Raw genomic sequence first — 16,880 nt, 5'->3', positions numbered from 1 at the left:
GGACCTTGTAAAATTAATAAATTTAGCAGCAGAAAATTTTTCAAACAAGGTATGTATTTTATTCACTCTAAAACTCCTATTTGGATATATTTCAAATTTTGAGATTAAATTTTTTCTAAGATGCTTAGAAAATTTTTTAAGATGCTTTCCTGAATGGGATAATTAGTCAAAATAGTTAACATTTTAACTCCCATAGACAACATTTTAACTCCCTGTATTTTCAGGGTGTGTATGTATGCGTATTCACGTATATACTATAAAGCTCCTGTGTATCTCAATATGTACTTTTCTACTAATAGGAAAGTAACATTGAACACACTTAGATATCATTTAATAGCCATAACTAATGATTATTACTATCAACTTATTAAAAATTCATGCAAGTTCTTGCAGAAGTAGGTGTTTTGTCTAGAAGTCACTTGCAATTTAAAGATTATTATTGTAGATATTTTCTTCTTGTCTCACTTAATCTTGAGTTCTTAGCTGAAAACAGATGAGTGTTTTATTTTTGAGATGGCACTGATATTGTTTGTTTGATGCTAAATGAGTAGGAAACTTTAAAATTCTTAAGTTTTAATTAATTCTGCTCCAAGACATTTTTAAATTTTCAGTTCCTAGCCAGTGGAGGCCTGATTGACTATGCCATAGCTTTGAACCCAATACCTAAGTAACAAGGTGCTTAATATAGGTAAGATCAATTTTAGATTGCTATAAGAAGAAGAGCTACTCTCACAATTAGAACTTCTGATTTAGTTAATATTCACTGGAACCCTTTCTTTTCGGTTCAAACCTTTGTTGAAAATTGCAGGGAAATTGGCTATCATGTGGATAAAGGGGAAGAAACCCAACAAACCAAAACTCTTGGTTTTTCTCCCTACTATGTTCATGCCAATAATTCTGGCAAAAAAAAAAAAAAAAAGTGTGGGTTTGTTTTTCACACCAAGTTAAGTCTCCAATTCTGTGCAGACATCAGTTGGGTGTCCTACAACTCAGTTCAATTGTGACATTATCTACCTGGAGTTAGCTTTAGATTCCATGGATTAAGGGCTCAGTTCCATGACACTGCTCCCTTCTTCGGATGCAATTGAAGTGTTGGATCCTCAGGCTACCCACTACTTCTGTCTCAGTTGGCTACATATTGAAAATTCCCATGACCTCCTCTTCAGGCCAGATAATTTGGTCATAGAAAACAGTAAAACAGTTCACTCACTAGAAACCCCATATTTACCAAAAATACAAAAATTTATCTGGGAGTGGTGGCACACATCTGTTTATATTTCCATTTTTTCTTTATATTATAATTTAAAATGATTACTATGTTAATAATAAATATATAATAAAGCCTTGTTTCTACCATGCAGCCTTTATAGCTAACACTGAATTTTTCCTTCTTTTCAGATTTCACACATGGTGATTTAAAGCTATCTCATGTTTTATTTGACTTTAGGCATCTGACAGAATTGCCAGAATTGGTCTGTTACTTGTGCGGTTTGGGTGAATAAATATGCTATTGAGTTGTAGAGCTTATTTAAAACCTTACATTAGCTATAGTTTTTATTTCACAATACATATAACAATTTTCATTTTATCAAAATAAGTTTTATATAATGTGTATCGTTATTTTCCAATTATAAAAACAGTTTGCTATAGAAATTAGGAAGAATTACAGAAAAAAATTCAGAAACCTGAAGTAAAGAAGAAAATTAAAAATTACCCATATAGAAGAATGAAAATGCATATTGTATTTAGGCTTAGAAAATGTCTGAGGCATTTTTATTAAGCCACTGCAGAGGGACAATAACAAATTAGGCTTCTATCTTAACAACTACAAATTACCCTGAGGATTTTTCTAGTGTTAAAGATCAAATACCTAACTCTAAATGGGATAAAACTAGTTAAAAGCCTATTGAATTCATTTTGCATTCATTTACATATGAATTTGATTAATAGTAGGTAAACTTTATTAAAAATTATCATCTCTAATACTAACCATGTTTTCTTATTTCTCCTATTTAAAGTATGTTTCACAAAATCTTGACATCCATATAAACCAGAAATGAATGGAAATTGGGATTCTGTTTTAGTGTTCAGTGCTAAATGTACTATTCACCTTCAGCTTCAGGTCTCACAGTTTGGAGGATAGAATGGGCAAATGCTGATTCCAAGTTTTTTCTGACATCTTTGAACTTACCTGTGAGTAGTAGTCATGGGATCATGTGGGTTTACGAAAGCACACTATCATTTGCATAAGCAAGGCATGATATTTCCCTTATGTTGATAACCAAAGATTCATTTTCAAATATAAACAAACATACAAGATGTCATTTAGAATGTGCATTATATTTTGAAATTTTGTCGTGACTTTAGAGATTTCAGAAACTGTTCTTATATGAGATGTTCAGCTTATACAAGATCTTCAACCAAGATATAATAATTGCTGCTGCATGTAAAAAGGTTACTTGAAAGAAAGAGAAAATCTTAGCAAATCTATGATGACAGGAATGAGTAATAAGCAGTGGTTACTAACAGAGAAAATAGTTTGCTGGAAACTGCTGAAGTAACTGAATGGCTGTACCTTGAGTTTACAGGTATTTCTTACATGATACACAGTCCACAGATCCTCCTGCCATTTCACTCCATGGTCATACTGAAAAAATGAATCAAATGAAAACTGAAATGCAGACAAGTGATTGTGTAAACAAGCAAGTGCATGCAAAAGTATTAGAAATAAAATATATAGTTGAGACCAATAGTCTGATGAGAACCTTAAAAATGTTCAGAAAGCATTTTATTCAAGCAGTGTACAAAACTTCATTTCGAGGGATTATTTCACTTAATTTGCCACACACTATTGTGTAGCAAATGGTGAAGTCCAGGAGTTAAAAAGAACATAGATATATACCTTGGATAGTTACTAATCAAGTAATAGGCTTGGTGACAATGTCATACATATACTTGCAGAAAAAGCCAAAAGATATGTCAATGAAAAGAGTCAAACTGTAAAATATTTGAAGGGATTTATTGTAAGCCAAATATGAATGACCATGGCCCATGACACAACCCTCAGGAGGTCCTGAGAACTTGTGCCCAAGGTGGTCGGGGTGCAGCTTGGTTTGATACATTTTAGGGAGGCATGATACATCTATCAAATACATTTAAGAAATACATTGATTTGGTCCAGAAAGGTGAGACAACTCAAGACAAGGACTTCCAGGCTACAGGTAAATTTAAATGTTTTCTGGTTGACAATTGGTTGAGTTTATCCAAAGACCTGGGATCAATAGAAAGCAATGTCTGGGTTGCTATAAGAGGTGGTGGAGACCATAGTTTTACCAGGTAGATGAAACTTTTAGCTGGCAGGCTTCAGAGAGAATAGGTTGCAAAATGTTTCTTATTAGACTTAAAATCTGTGTTGATGTTAGTGCCGCAGAGGTATAATGAGGCAAGTTTGACCTCCACTTCCCTTCATGGCCTGAAACAGTCTCTTGGGTTAAATTTTAAGAGCCCTGGCTGTCAGGCGCTGCATTCAGATGGTTGGGGAGCCTTAGAACTTTATTTTTGGTTTACGGATACTAGTCCTTCCACCAGCTTCAATCGAAAGCTATCAGCTATTGAATTTCACATATGTACAGTAAGAAAACTAATTATTTTAACTGTGCTATAACGTCAAACTTTTAATAAGTAATACTTATATTTGAGGAAATAAAAATTTAAAAATAATTAAAATTATTTTAATTACATTTAAATACTATACCATCCAAGAAGTTCAACTTTAGCATTATATTAAATGTTTTAACCATTTATTTTGAAATATCTTACAGAAAAATAGCAACAAAAGTAGAAAGTTTTAGGAACCAGTTGAGATTAAGTTCTGTAGGGGAAAAATAAACCCCATAGGATTGAAATGAACCCCTGTAACAAAAGATTAACACAAAAAAGACAAGCAGAAGTTTATAAATGTGTATATTTCACAGATATGTGGAAGACGCCCAAGGAATGAGTAGTTCTCAGATGGCTTTGGATTCCAGTTTACATAACATCTTCAACAAAAAATAGCAAATTTTTAGAGAAGTGAGAAATCAACGGAAAAGGACTTTGAGTCTGTAGGGGCAGCAACTTGTGGGAAGGCTAATAAGTGGCAGATAAAGGTTAGTTAGTAAACCTTGTTAATGTAGATTCCTCTGTACCATCTCCATTTCCATAAGACTCCAAAATTGTCTTCGGTGGTTAACCTTTGTTCCCCCTGGTAGCAGTGGGAGTGGGGGCAGGAAAAAAAAAAAAAAAAACTTTTGTTTTTGCAAATCTAGAATACCTAGAGTGGGCCAGGATAGCTAGAGTAGAGAGTGGTATCTTTTATCTTTGGCCTGCTTTTAGGCAAATTGAGGAAGGGCAAAGAGATTTCCTGTGTCTTCTTCTTAGTTGTCTTCAGCTCAACAATCATTTCTATTTTGGGGAAGTAAATCCTGACTTCCCATAGTTGTATACATCATGCCACCTCAATGCCTTAAAATTTTAGTGTGCATTTCCAAAGAATAACAATATGTGTAATATAAAACCAAGTTTAGCTATCAAATTTAGAAAATGTAACACTGATAGAATAGCTTCAGGTAATCAATAATTCACACTTTAATTTTTTTTTCTTTTTTTTATTATACTTTAGGTTTTAGGGTACATGTGCACAATGTGCAGGTTTGTTACATATGTATCCATGTGCCATGTTGGTGTGCTGCACCCATTAACTGGTCATTTAGCATTAGGTATATCTCCTAATGCTGTCCCTCCCCTCTCCCCCCACCCCACAACAGTCCCTGGAGTGTGATGTTCCCCTTCCTGTGTCCATGAGTTCTCATTGTTCAATTCCCACCTATGAGTAAGAACATGCGGTGTTTGGTTTTTTGTCCTTGTGATAGTTTACTGAGAATGATGTTTTCCAGTTTCATCCATGTCCCTACAAAGGACATGAACTCATCATTTTTTATGGCTGCATAGTATTCCACGGTGTATATGTGCCACATTTTCTTAATCCAGTCTATCGTTGTTGGACATTTGGGTTGGTTTCAACTCTTTGCTATTGTGAATAGTGCCGCAGTAAACATACGTGTGCATGTGTCTTTATAGCAGCATGATTTATAGTCCTTTGGGTATATACCCAATAATGGGATGGCTGGGTCAAATGGTATTTCTAGTTCTAGATCCCTGAGGAATCGCCACACTGACTTCCACAATGGTTGAACTAGTTTACAGTCCCACCAACAGTGTAAAAGTGTTCCTATTTCTCCACATCCTCTCCAGCACCTGTTGTTTCCTGACTTTTTAATGATGGCCATTCTAACTGGTGTGAGATGGTATCTCATTGTGGTTTTGATTTGCATTTCTCTGATGGCCAGTGATGATGAGCATTTTTGCATGTGTTTTTTGGCTGCATAAATGTCTTCTTCTGAGAAGTGTCTGTTCATGTCCTTCGCCCGCTTTTTGATGGGGTTGTTTGTTTTTTTCTTGTAAATTTGTTTGAGTTCATTGTAGATTCTGGATATTAGCCCTTTGTCAGATGAGTAGGTTGTGAAAATTTTCTCCCATTTTGTAGGTTGCCTGTTCACTCTGATGGTAGTTTCTTTTGCTGTGCAAAAGTTCTTTAGTTTAATTAGATCTCATTTGTCAATTTTGGCTTTTGTTGCCATTGCTTTTGGTGTTTTAGACATGAAGTCCTTGTCCATGCCTATGTCCTGAATGGTATTGCCTACGTTTTCTTCTAGGGTTTTTATGGTTTTAGGTCTAACATTTAAGTCTTTAATCCATCTTGAATTAATTTTTGTATAAGGTGTAAGGAAGGGATCCAGTTTCAGCTTTCTACATATGGCTAGCCAGGTTTCCCAGCACCGTTTATTAAATAGGGAATCCTTTCCCCATTTCTTGTTTTTGTCAGGTTTGTCAAAGATCAGATAGTTGTAGATATGCAGCATTATTTCTGAGGGCTCTGTTCTGTTCCATTGATCCATGTCTCTGTTGTGGTACCAGTACCATGCTGTTTTGGTTACTGTAGCCTTGTAGTATAGTTTGAAGTCAAGTAGCGTGATGCCTCCAGCTTTGTTCTTTTGGCTTAGGATTGACTTGGCAATGCGGGCTCTTTTTTGGTTCCATATGAACTTTAAAGTAGTTTTTTCCAATTCTGTGAATAAAGTCATTGGTAGCTTGATGGGGATGGCATTGAATCTATAAATTATCTTGGGCAGTATGGCCATTTTGACGATATTGATTCTTCCAACCCGTGAGCATGGAATGTTCTTCCATTTGTTTGTATCCTCTTTTATTTCATTGAGCAGTGGTTTGTAGTTCTCCTTGAAGAGGTCCTTCACATCCCTTGTAAGTTGGATACCTAGGTATTTTATTCTCTTTGAAGCAGTTGTGAATGGGAGTTCACTCATGATTTGGCTCTCTGTTTGTCTGTGATTGGTGTACAAGAATGCTTGTGATTTTCGCACATTGATTTTGTATCCTGAGACTTTGCTGAAGTTGCTAATCAGCTTAAGGAGATTTTGGGCTGAGACAATGGGGTTTTCTAGATATGCAATCATGTCATCTGCAAACAGGGACAATTTGACTTCCTCTTTTCCTAATTGAATACCCTTTATTTCCTTCTCCTGCCTGATTGCCCTGGCCAGAACTTCCAGCACTATGTTGAATAGGAGTGGTGAGAGAGGGCATCCCTGTCTTGTGCCAGTTTTCAAAGGGAATGCTTCCAGTTTTTGTCCATTCAGTATGATATTGGCTGTGTCCATTATCACAATAATGTTCTCTGAAGCATTTTTGGGGAATACAATATTCAATCCAGGATCTTATACTGCATTTAGTTTCCATGTATCTTTAGTTTTCTTTAATCTGAAAGAGGCTTTGTCTTTCATGACAGTGACAATCCTTAAAAAATTGAGAAATGTTTCTCTATTTGGGTTTTTCTGGTATTTCCTTATGATTAGCATCAGATTATGTACTTTTTGTTGGAATAATATGTAAGTAATGTATGTACTTTTCAGGATATATTACATATGGAGGCACATAATTACTATTTGTCTCTTTTTGATGTGATTAATTTTGATCATTTCGTTAAAAGTTTGCTCATTTTCTCCACTGTATAGATATCATTTCCTTTTATAATTAATAATTTATAGGGAGACACTTTGAGACTGTGTAAATATTCTGTTCCTCATTAACCTTTCCTTACCTATATTTAGCATCAGTTGGTGATTTTCATCCGCTCCAATCCTTAATACAATGGTTGTCAAATAAAATCTTTTCCAACTCTGCCACTAATTTCAATTGTAATATTAGCTATTTACTATAAAGAAGAGCCCTTCCTTCTACTTTATTTGTTAATCTACTATCAATTTGTTATCAGTATGAACTAATGGATTTCTGTTATATTCAGTTGATTCTAATCTATCACTGTGTCAGAGGCCTTTGAATCAAGGCGATTCCATCTTGAATAGGGGCTGGGTTAAGGCTGAGACCTGGGCTGCATTCCCAGGAGGTTAGGCGTTCTTAGTCACAGGTTAAGATAGCAGGTCAGCACAAAGTACAGGTCATAAAGACGTTGCTTATCAAATTGATTGCAGCAAAGAAGCTGGCCAAAACCAAGATGGTGACAAAAGTGACGTCTTATTGTTCTCACTGCTCATAATACACTAAGTATAATGCATTCGCATGCTAAAACACACTCCCAGGAGCACCATGACAGTTTACAAATGCCATGGCTATGTCCAGAAGTTACCTATATGGTCTTAAAAGGGGAGAAAACTTCAGTTCCAGGAATTGCCCACTCCTTTCCCGGAAAACTCATGAGTAATCCACCACTTGTTTAGCATATAATCAAGAAATAACTGCAAGTATACTCAGTTGAGCAGTCCATGTCTCTGCCCTGCCTATAGAGTAGCCATTCTTTTATTCCTTTACTTAATAAACTTGCTTTCACTTTATGGACTCGCCTCAAATTCTTTCTTGCACGATGTCCAAGAACCCGTTTTTGGGGTCTGGATTGCTACCCCTTTCCAGTAACAACTGCAAAAAAAAAAAAAGAAAAGAAAAGAAATTAATGTTCATTCAAATTTGGCCAGTGCTAACCCCTTCAAACAACTCCTAGGATCTTTTGACATGCCTCTACCCATCATTTGTTGTTGTTGTTTGTTATTAGCACTTTTGGGAATGTAATTTCTGGTACAAGAGAATGTTTGGGATCATTTTGTATCTTCCTTGCTCAAGTTCTGGACTCAGTCATTTGTTTGGGGAGCCTGTTTTTTTTTAATTATTATTTATTGTTGCTCTTTGTTCCTTTGTTTTTTAGTGGGTAATGGTATTTAGAAATTAAGATCTGGGTGCTAAATGTGCTCATTGCTACTGCAGTATATATGGTTGTTTCCAGCCCTCTCAGCAGAGTGTGTGTGTGTGTGTGTGTGTGTGAATGTGTGTGTGTGAGAGAGAGAGAGAGACACACACACACATATATATGTCAGTACTTGTCTCCATTCACATGATCACCCACTACAGGGCTCTTGTCTTTCTTTCTTCCACTATTACATACTCACAACTTGATTTTTCCAATGTGAGATGTAACATCAACACATTTACTCATTTGCTTAACCATCTCCTGAAATCAACACATTTATTCACTTTATCAACAGTACCATGCACAAAAAAAGTTTCAGAATGGTAATACCCAATATGTCTGTGAAAAAGAAAAAACAACCTACTAAGAAGAGTTCAAAATTTGTTTATTTTCTTTTCCTTTGGACTAATTTTTTTTAAAGTATGTTCAAACACTGGGGATTAGTTTTGTTTATGTTTTTGTTTTTCCCTATCAGTGTGGCTTATGTTATTCATTTGAAATGAAAGTTGGCTCATGTGTCACTGTTTGTATCCACTATGTTTCTAATATGAAAAACACTGATATGCTTCTAAAAGTCAAAACTATGCAACGGTGTATACTTAGAGAAACTTTATTCACTCCAACCTTTTCCACCTGGTTCAATAGGACTCCTACTCTTTGTAGGTAAGTAATTTCTTGATTTCTGGTTTATCATTCTTCAGTTTCTTTTCTTTTGTTAACACATATATATCTATATATTCTTTTGCTCCTATTTCCTTACACAAAGGTCACATAATATACATATGCTATACACATATACTACATGCAGTATATCTTTTATTCTTTATCTAGATATAATACACAATATATCTTTTGTCCTTTGATTTTTTACACATGTTAATGAAGAACCCTCCATATCAATTCATAGAAATCTTCCTTACTCTTCTTACAGCTACATGGAACTTAAATGTGTAAATCCAGCATAGTTTATTTAACCAATTTCCTATATTTGGACATCCCAGTATTTTGCAATTGTAAATATTGCTGAAATTAATAACCTTGTCCAAATCTCTTTTCTTATTGTTGGCCTAATATGTTCAGGATAAACTCCTGAACATATTAATCTGAAACATAATGAGTCATATTAACCTGAACATAATCTGAAAGTCAGATTATGGGGAGAGTATGTGTATACATATATATACATATATACATATATATGTATACATAGATATACATATATATTATATATACACATATGTGTATGTGTATATATGTGTGTGTATATATAATATATATGTGTATATATATATGTATATATATAGTATTGTTAGATAGTACTAAATTTCTCTATTTTGGGATTGCACCAGTTTGCATTCTCACCAGCAATATATGGGAGTGCCTATTTCCACACAGCCTCACCAACAGTATGCACTGTTCCGGTTTTAAAATTTCCCAGTCTGGTAGTTAAGAAATAGTTTCTCAGTACAGTTTTAATTTAACAGATATATAATGTAAAGGGTGTGTGTGTGTGTATATATGTGTGTGTGTGTGTGTGTGTGTGTTACAGCTATGACTACCTTAAAGTAAGCTATTGTTTTGGGATATGGGGCAATAAAAATAGTGTAAAATCCAGCCTGATAAACTATGTAAGGATTAGATTAATTTTATGAAATTTTCGGGGCCATTTCTTTCTAATGACAAGAATGAGTCAAACACATTTCCCTATAGATTTGCTTTTCTGAGTAGTTCCGCCCTCCCCTCAATTTTACTCATTCATGTTGTCACCTTCTGAGAATACATCTTGGGTAGAGGTCTCTGATCTTCTTTACTATGTTGTACTGGCTCTTTCGAAATGAATGTTCCATGCTACCAGAGTGAACAGGCAACCTACAAAATGGGAGAAAATTTTCACAGCCTACTCAAATAGAGCTAGATGTTTTATCATTCTATTTTAGTTTAATGCAGTAAAATCTTCAAGTTAGTGTTCTGGCTTATTAAATGCTTGGGTTTTTTTGTTGAGAGAACAGAATAAAAATATGCAGATTGTGTGAATTCAGGTGTGTGATGTTTTCAACAGCTTACAAATCATAAAATGCAATTTTCTCCTTTTAGTGCCTGGTTCATGATACTAAATGGCTTAGAAAATTGTATTAGGTAATTTTCTCTAGTGCATTTGATGCACATTGCACTAATATTGTGAAGTGCCTTTGTTTTAACACATTTTCTTATAAGTTAGATAAATTAAAATTTCTGAAGGATGGAATTGGATCAAGATGATTATGATTAGGAAGATGGCTCATTCCTCTCCAATAACATTAAATATGGTTAATTCCATGCATTACTGATGTAAACCTAAGTAACTTCACCATTTACTCTAATAACCACTTTCTTGCTTATGTATTAGTAGATGAAGAGTGCTTTGTCTAATATTTATGCAACAAAGACTCTTTATTCCTGCAAATGTATGTAGGAGATGTTACCTGTATCTTCCATAAAAATATTTTTATTACTCAAAGTAGCTATTTTCAGAGACACCTAATAATGACTCCATTCATTTCAGGGGTTTTAAAAATTGTACTCAAATCTAAAGCAAGATAAGATTCTTTTGTGCCTTCTCATGCTCAGGTAAATGATATGTGTTATGGTAAAACATTTATGGAGTGATAAAGACCTTTGTGGAATGATAAATATATGTAGCTGATGGAATGATACAGGCAGATAAGAATGACTTACTCAGAGCAAGAGCTTATCTTTGTGTCTTCTATTTATAAAGATGAAGTTTCTGTTGTATTTACCCATTTCTAGTAGATTATTTTCTTCATGCTACTCCCAATCTGTTCTGTACTACCTATTTTGGGTTTCTGTTTAGGTGGGACTTGGCATATGTTGAGTGCTTAGCATATAGTGAACACTCAATACATGTTGATTTTACAAATTAATCTATGAAATTATTATGTCCCCTTACTCTTATGGTAGCACAACCATAAATAATTGTTCTGAGTTACCTTTTAGGTTAAAAAATTAGCATTGTTATTAATGACAGATAATGTGATGTCTCACCATCATTCTTTCTACAATAATCTTACTTTACAGGGAAGAAAACTTAACATGGTAATTAATCTTATAGAAATTTCATCCCCTTAGGCAGATTGAGGTTTAAGGAGATCCTACTGGTATCTTCAGTAGGATCACATTACCTAATATAAGAGAGGAAAAATAATTTTATCCTCCCAGTTCTTTGCTGGGACTCCCTGTAACATAAGACAGACTAACAAGGCAAAAACAAATGGGTGAATGACATGTATACTTCCTGTATACATGGGAAATAACCCAAATAAATGAGTAAATCTGTAGAGTACATTTCAAAGAGTTTACTTATACTTCAGGCTTAACTACCATAGTTCTCTGAAACAAAGAAAGAAGGGTATGGGGAAAGATCTGGTTAAGACAAGCATGCCAGAAAAGCACCATAGAACAAGGGAGAAGTAAGTTTTAAAAATTTAAGTTGATGCTTTCTCCTTTGATTAAGAGGCTCTAGTGATTTATTGCTTTAGAGAGACACCATTACAAATGGATATTTACTTTATAGATGTAAATTTTACTTGTAAAAGGGTAACTTTTCAGAGCTTCTTCTGTGTCTGCAGCTTCTCAAAATAACCAGCTCAAAATAATTCTTATTCCATAAAGGCCTATTTCAAGTGACATATTCTGGCCTCTTACAGTCATACTTTGGGGTGGCATATTCTCAGCCCCATCGCTAGCCAGTGTCTTCTGTTGAGATGAAATGAAGTTCAAGACAGTTTGCAACCACACCTATTCAAAGCAAAAGTGACAAAATCATTAAAAACAGATGTTGGGTAGCATAACTATTTATAGTATTAATAGTATTATCATTGGAGTTTTATACTCTTCCTTTTCCATTCCTGAAGTTCTAGAACACATAGGCTTACATATGAATGTTGTTTATAGCTCAAAAAAATTCTATATTGTATCACTTCATTGAAAGAGAATTAGAAAATAAGACAGAGAAGAAGCTAAGGTTTAATAGTAGAGAAATGGGAGAGTAACCTAATGGAAAGGCTCCTGCAACTGCAGTGATGGCAAACCAGACTCACCAAAGCCAGAAAGAAGGTTCAGGACACACTTCTGCCAGAATGCCTACCCTGGCACAACATTGTACAATCAGAAAAAGATATACTACTTTCCAGCCTCTCTCAGAGAAGGGAAGAATTTGGTTTGGGACTCCCCTGAAGACTGGATTCTTTCTTGTCAGGTTTGGGCCTCTGACATGATTGGCAGAGTCTAGCTGTCAAGGGGAGAGTAGAGATGATGATTTGTACTGGTAGATGCCATAAGTCATACTCACTGCTCAGCATAGAGTGAGTGGATTAGAAACCCCAGCTCTCACCTTTCTTTTGAGGAGGAAGAAGTTGCTCTGTTGTCCAACACTCCAACTTCTCTGGGACTGCTCAAAGGATAGAAAAATGAAACTAAAGCAATTGGAAACGTAGGTTTGGAAATGGAAACATAGGTCAGAAGTTATTTATAATGACGCTTTAGAAGAGTTAAACATAACGGTAAGAAATTAAATACAGACCTTAGAACTATTAGAAAATAAAGAGTTGAAGTTTGAACTTGAATATGTTAAGGTGTCTGTACGGCAGGACTCAATAAATCAAGCCTTAAAATTGAGATAATGAGATTGAGCCAATACTGAGAAAAATGGCTTATCATTGTCACTCTCATGAGGTTCGGTTTGCAAATACTGTTGAATAGACTAATCCAAAGATCGAATAGTCCAAACCAAAGAGAGGGCTATACCCATAGTTAATCAGAGCTGCCTGCTACTGTTAGACAGACTTGGGCTAAGACAAAATAGTCTTACCAAGTTGAGAATGTGTCAAGAGAGGTAGAAGGATTTTCCTAAGATATTGCAGATCTTGAGAAGCAGAGTAAATTTGACCCCAGTTAGGTGACACCCAGTCCTCTGTTCTTTTCAATATGTCTAGAATACTTTTTTTACAAAAAAGAAACAGAAACATACACAGGGTGTTGGTGAATGGTGCCGACCGCGGCCATCGCAGTTGGAGGCTATTTTTTGGGGGGATGGAAGAGAAGAGGCGAAAATACTCCATCAGCAGTGACAACTCTGACACCACTGACAGTCATGCGACATCTACATCCGCATCAAGATGCTCCGAACTTCCCAGTAGCACCAAGTCAGGCTGGCCCCGACAGAATGAAAAGAAGCCCTCCGAGGTTTTCCAGACAGACTTGATCACAGCCATGAAGATCCCGGACTCATACCCGCTCAGCCCAGTTGACTACTACATCCTGGCAGACCCATGGCGACAGGAATGGGAGAAAGGTGTGCAGGTGCATGCCGGGCAGAGGCCATCCCAGAGCCCATGTTGAGGATCCTCCCACAACTGGAAGGCCCCCCTGCCCAGGCATCCCTGAGCAGCACACTTGGTGAGGGCTCCCAGTCTGATTGGCCAGGGGGCAGCCGCTATGACTCGGACGAGATTGACGCCTACTGGCTGGAGCTCATCAACTTGGAGCTTAAGGAGATAGAGAGGCCGGAGCTGGATGAGCTGACATTAGAGCGTGTGGTGGAGGAACTGGAGACCCTGTGCCACCAGAATATGGCCAGAGCCATTGAGACGCAGGAGGGGCTGGGCATCGAGTACAACGAGGATGTTGTCTGCGACGTGTGTCGCTCTCCTGAGGGCGAGGATGGCAACAAGATGGTCTTCTGTGACAAGTGCAATGTCTGTGTGCATCAGGCATGCTACATGATCCTCAGGGTGCCCACGGGCAGCTGGCTGTGCCAGACGTGTACCCTGGGTGTCCAGCCAAAGTGCCTGCCCTGCCCCAAGTGAGGAGGAGCCTTGAAGCCCACCAGAAGTGGGACCAAGTGGGTGCACATCAGCTGTGCCCTATGGATTCCTGAGGTCAGCATCGGCTGCCCAGAGAAGATGGAGCCCATCACCAAGATCTCGCATATCCCAGCCAGCTGCTGGGCTCTGTCCTGCAGCCTCTGCAAGGAATGCACAGGCACCTGCATCCAGTGTTCCATGCCTTCGTGCGTCACAGTGTTCCATGTCACATGCGCCTTTGACCACGGCCTGGAAATGCGGACTATATTAGCAGACAATGATGAGGTCAAGTTCAAGTCATTCTGCCAGGAGCACAGTGACGGGGGCCCACGTAATGAGCCCACATCTGAGCCTGCGAAGCCCAGCCAGGCTGGCAAGGACCTGGAAAAGGTGACCCTGCACAAGCAGCGGCTGCAGCAGATAGAGGAGGACTTCTATGAGCTGGTGGAGCCGGCTGAGGTGGCTGAGCGTCTGGACCTGGCTGAGGCGTTAGTCGACTTCATCTACCAGTACTGGAAGCTGAAGAGGAAAGCCAACGCCAACCAGCCGCTGCTGACCCCCAACACTGACAAGGTGGACAGCCTGGCCCAGCAGGAGCAGGACGTCCTCTACTGCCGCCTGAAGCTCTTCACCCATCTGTAGCAAGACCTAGAGAGGGTTAGAAATCTGTGCTACATGGTGACAAGGCACGAGAGAACGAAACACGCCATCTGCAAACTCCAGGAGCAGATATTCCACCTGCAGATGAAACTTATTGAACAGGATCTGTGTCGAGAGCGGTCTGGAAGAAGAGCAAAGGGCAAGAAGAGTGACTCGAAGAGAAAGGGCTGCGAGGGTTCCCAGGGCAGCACTGAGAAGAAAGAGAAAGTGAAGGCGGGGCCTGACTCAGTCCTGGGGCAGCTGGGCCTGTCCACCTCATTCCCCATCGATGGCACCTTCTTCAACAGCTGGCTGGCACAGTCGATACAGATCACAGCAGAGAACATGGCCATGAGCGAGTGGCTGCTGAACAGTGGGCACCGTGAGGACCCTGCTCCAGGGCTGCTGTCAGAGGAGCTGCTGCAGGACAAGGAGACACTGCTCAGCTTCATGCGGGACCCCTCGCTGCGACCTGGCGACCCTGCTAGGAAGGCCCGAGGCCGCACCCGCCTGCCTGCCAAGAAGAAACCACCACCACCACCACTGCAGGACAGGCCTGGTTGACGGACGACTCTAGACAAAGTCCCCAAGAAGACCTGGGGCCAGGAGGCAGGCAGCGGCAAGGGGGGTTAAGGGCCACCTACCAGGAAGCCACCACGTCGGACATCTCACTTGCCGTCCAGCCCTGCAGCCGGGGACTGTCCCATCCTAGCCGCCCCTGAAAGCCCCCCACCACTGGCCCCTGAGACCCTGGACGCGGCAGCCTCAGTAGCTGCTGACTCAGATGTCCAAGTGCCTGGCCCTGCAGCGAGCCCTAAGCCTTTGGGCCGGCTCTGGCCACCCCGTGAGAACAAGGTAACCCGGAGATTGCCGGGTGCCAGGCCTGATGTTGGGATGGGACCACCTTCAGCTGTGGCTGAGAGGCCCAAGGTCAGCCTGCATTTTGACACTGAGACTGATGGCTACTTCTCTGATGGGGAGATGAGCGACTCAGATGTAGAGGCCGAGGACGGTGGGGTGAAGCAGGGTCCCGGGAGGTAGGGGCAGAAGAGGTAGTCCACATGGGTGTACTAGCCTCCTAATTCACCCTCTTCTCTGTCCCGGGCCCTGCCCTGGTTCCCCCACAAGGCCTCAGCCCAGTCACAACTGCCATTTCCGGTCTCTGCTGAGTGTCCCAGACCCTCGAGGCTGCCACTCCGTCGTGGTTTTATTTTTAATATAGAGAGAGTTTTGAATTCTAAAAAAAAAAAAAAAACAACAACAACTTTTTTTTACCTAAAACATAAGCAGATACTGAGGATCTGAAATAGAAAAGGAGACTCATAAATGATGTGTTTAAGTGAAAGCAGTCGTAGGAGACACTGACAGTTGTCACAATTTAGAGCCTACATTCATAAAACTGCTTGCATAACTTATATCTCAGTTTCACAGGAAGAAATGTAGTAATATTTAATAGTGATGAAAAAGGGATGACTTGCCCTCATAGCATCTACAACAGTCTGATGACTGTTTTCTTGAGCTTTGCAGCAACATATTATTATGTAACAAAAATAAAATGGCCATGATATACCAATGTGAAAGCAAGTAGGAAAAAACAAAAACAATTTCATTTTCTGCCATAATAGGAATATGTTCAACAAAACCACTCATTGCAGTTTAGCCACTTATCTCCCAGATCCTTGCTATTAACATTCATGTCATAAAGAAATAGAATGTAAGCCATTAACTGCTACCATAATAGAGAAAATTAGAGATGTACTTGAGAACTATAAAGAGGAACATTGCCATCTACTTCTATAATGGATGTAGATTATTCAGAAAAAAGGATCCATGGAAAAGAGTCTTGTGATTGCAAGTTATTACTCTAATAGAAAGTGATTAAGTGTTAAGACTACCAGTCTGGTTTGATTTGCTTTAAAACAAATAACATGGCTTGATCTTTCTCAGGACTCAGGGCCTAGTATTAGTAATGTCAAATAAAATTATTTCACTGAACTACTAGTATT

The 16,880-nt window shown here is 38.5% G+C and overlaps 1 protein-coding gene and 1 pseudogene across 1 annotated transcript in view; both read left to right on the top strand.

Annotated features, from left to right (window-relative positions):
• The window catches only part of STPG2 (sperm tail PG-rich repeat containing 2), a 931,943-nt gene that overhangs the window by 538,690 nt on the left and 376,373 nt on the right, over window positions 1-16,880 (top strand). The window lies entirely within an intron of this gene.
• LOC100594657 lies at window positions 13,416-15,956 on the top strand (annotated as a pseudogene).

Source organism: Nomascus leucogenys, chromosome 9, assembly GCF_006542625.1.
Source record: "Nomascus leucogenys isolate Asia chromosome 9, Asia_NLE_v1, whole genome shotgun sequence".
NCBI classification, from domain to species: Eukaryota; Metazoa; Chordata; class Mammalia; order Primates; family Hylobatidae; genus Nomascus; species Nomascus leucogenys.
This window is presented reverse-complemented; position numbering and strand designations above follow the sequence as displayed.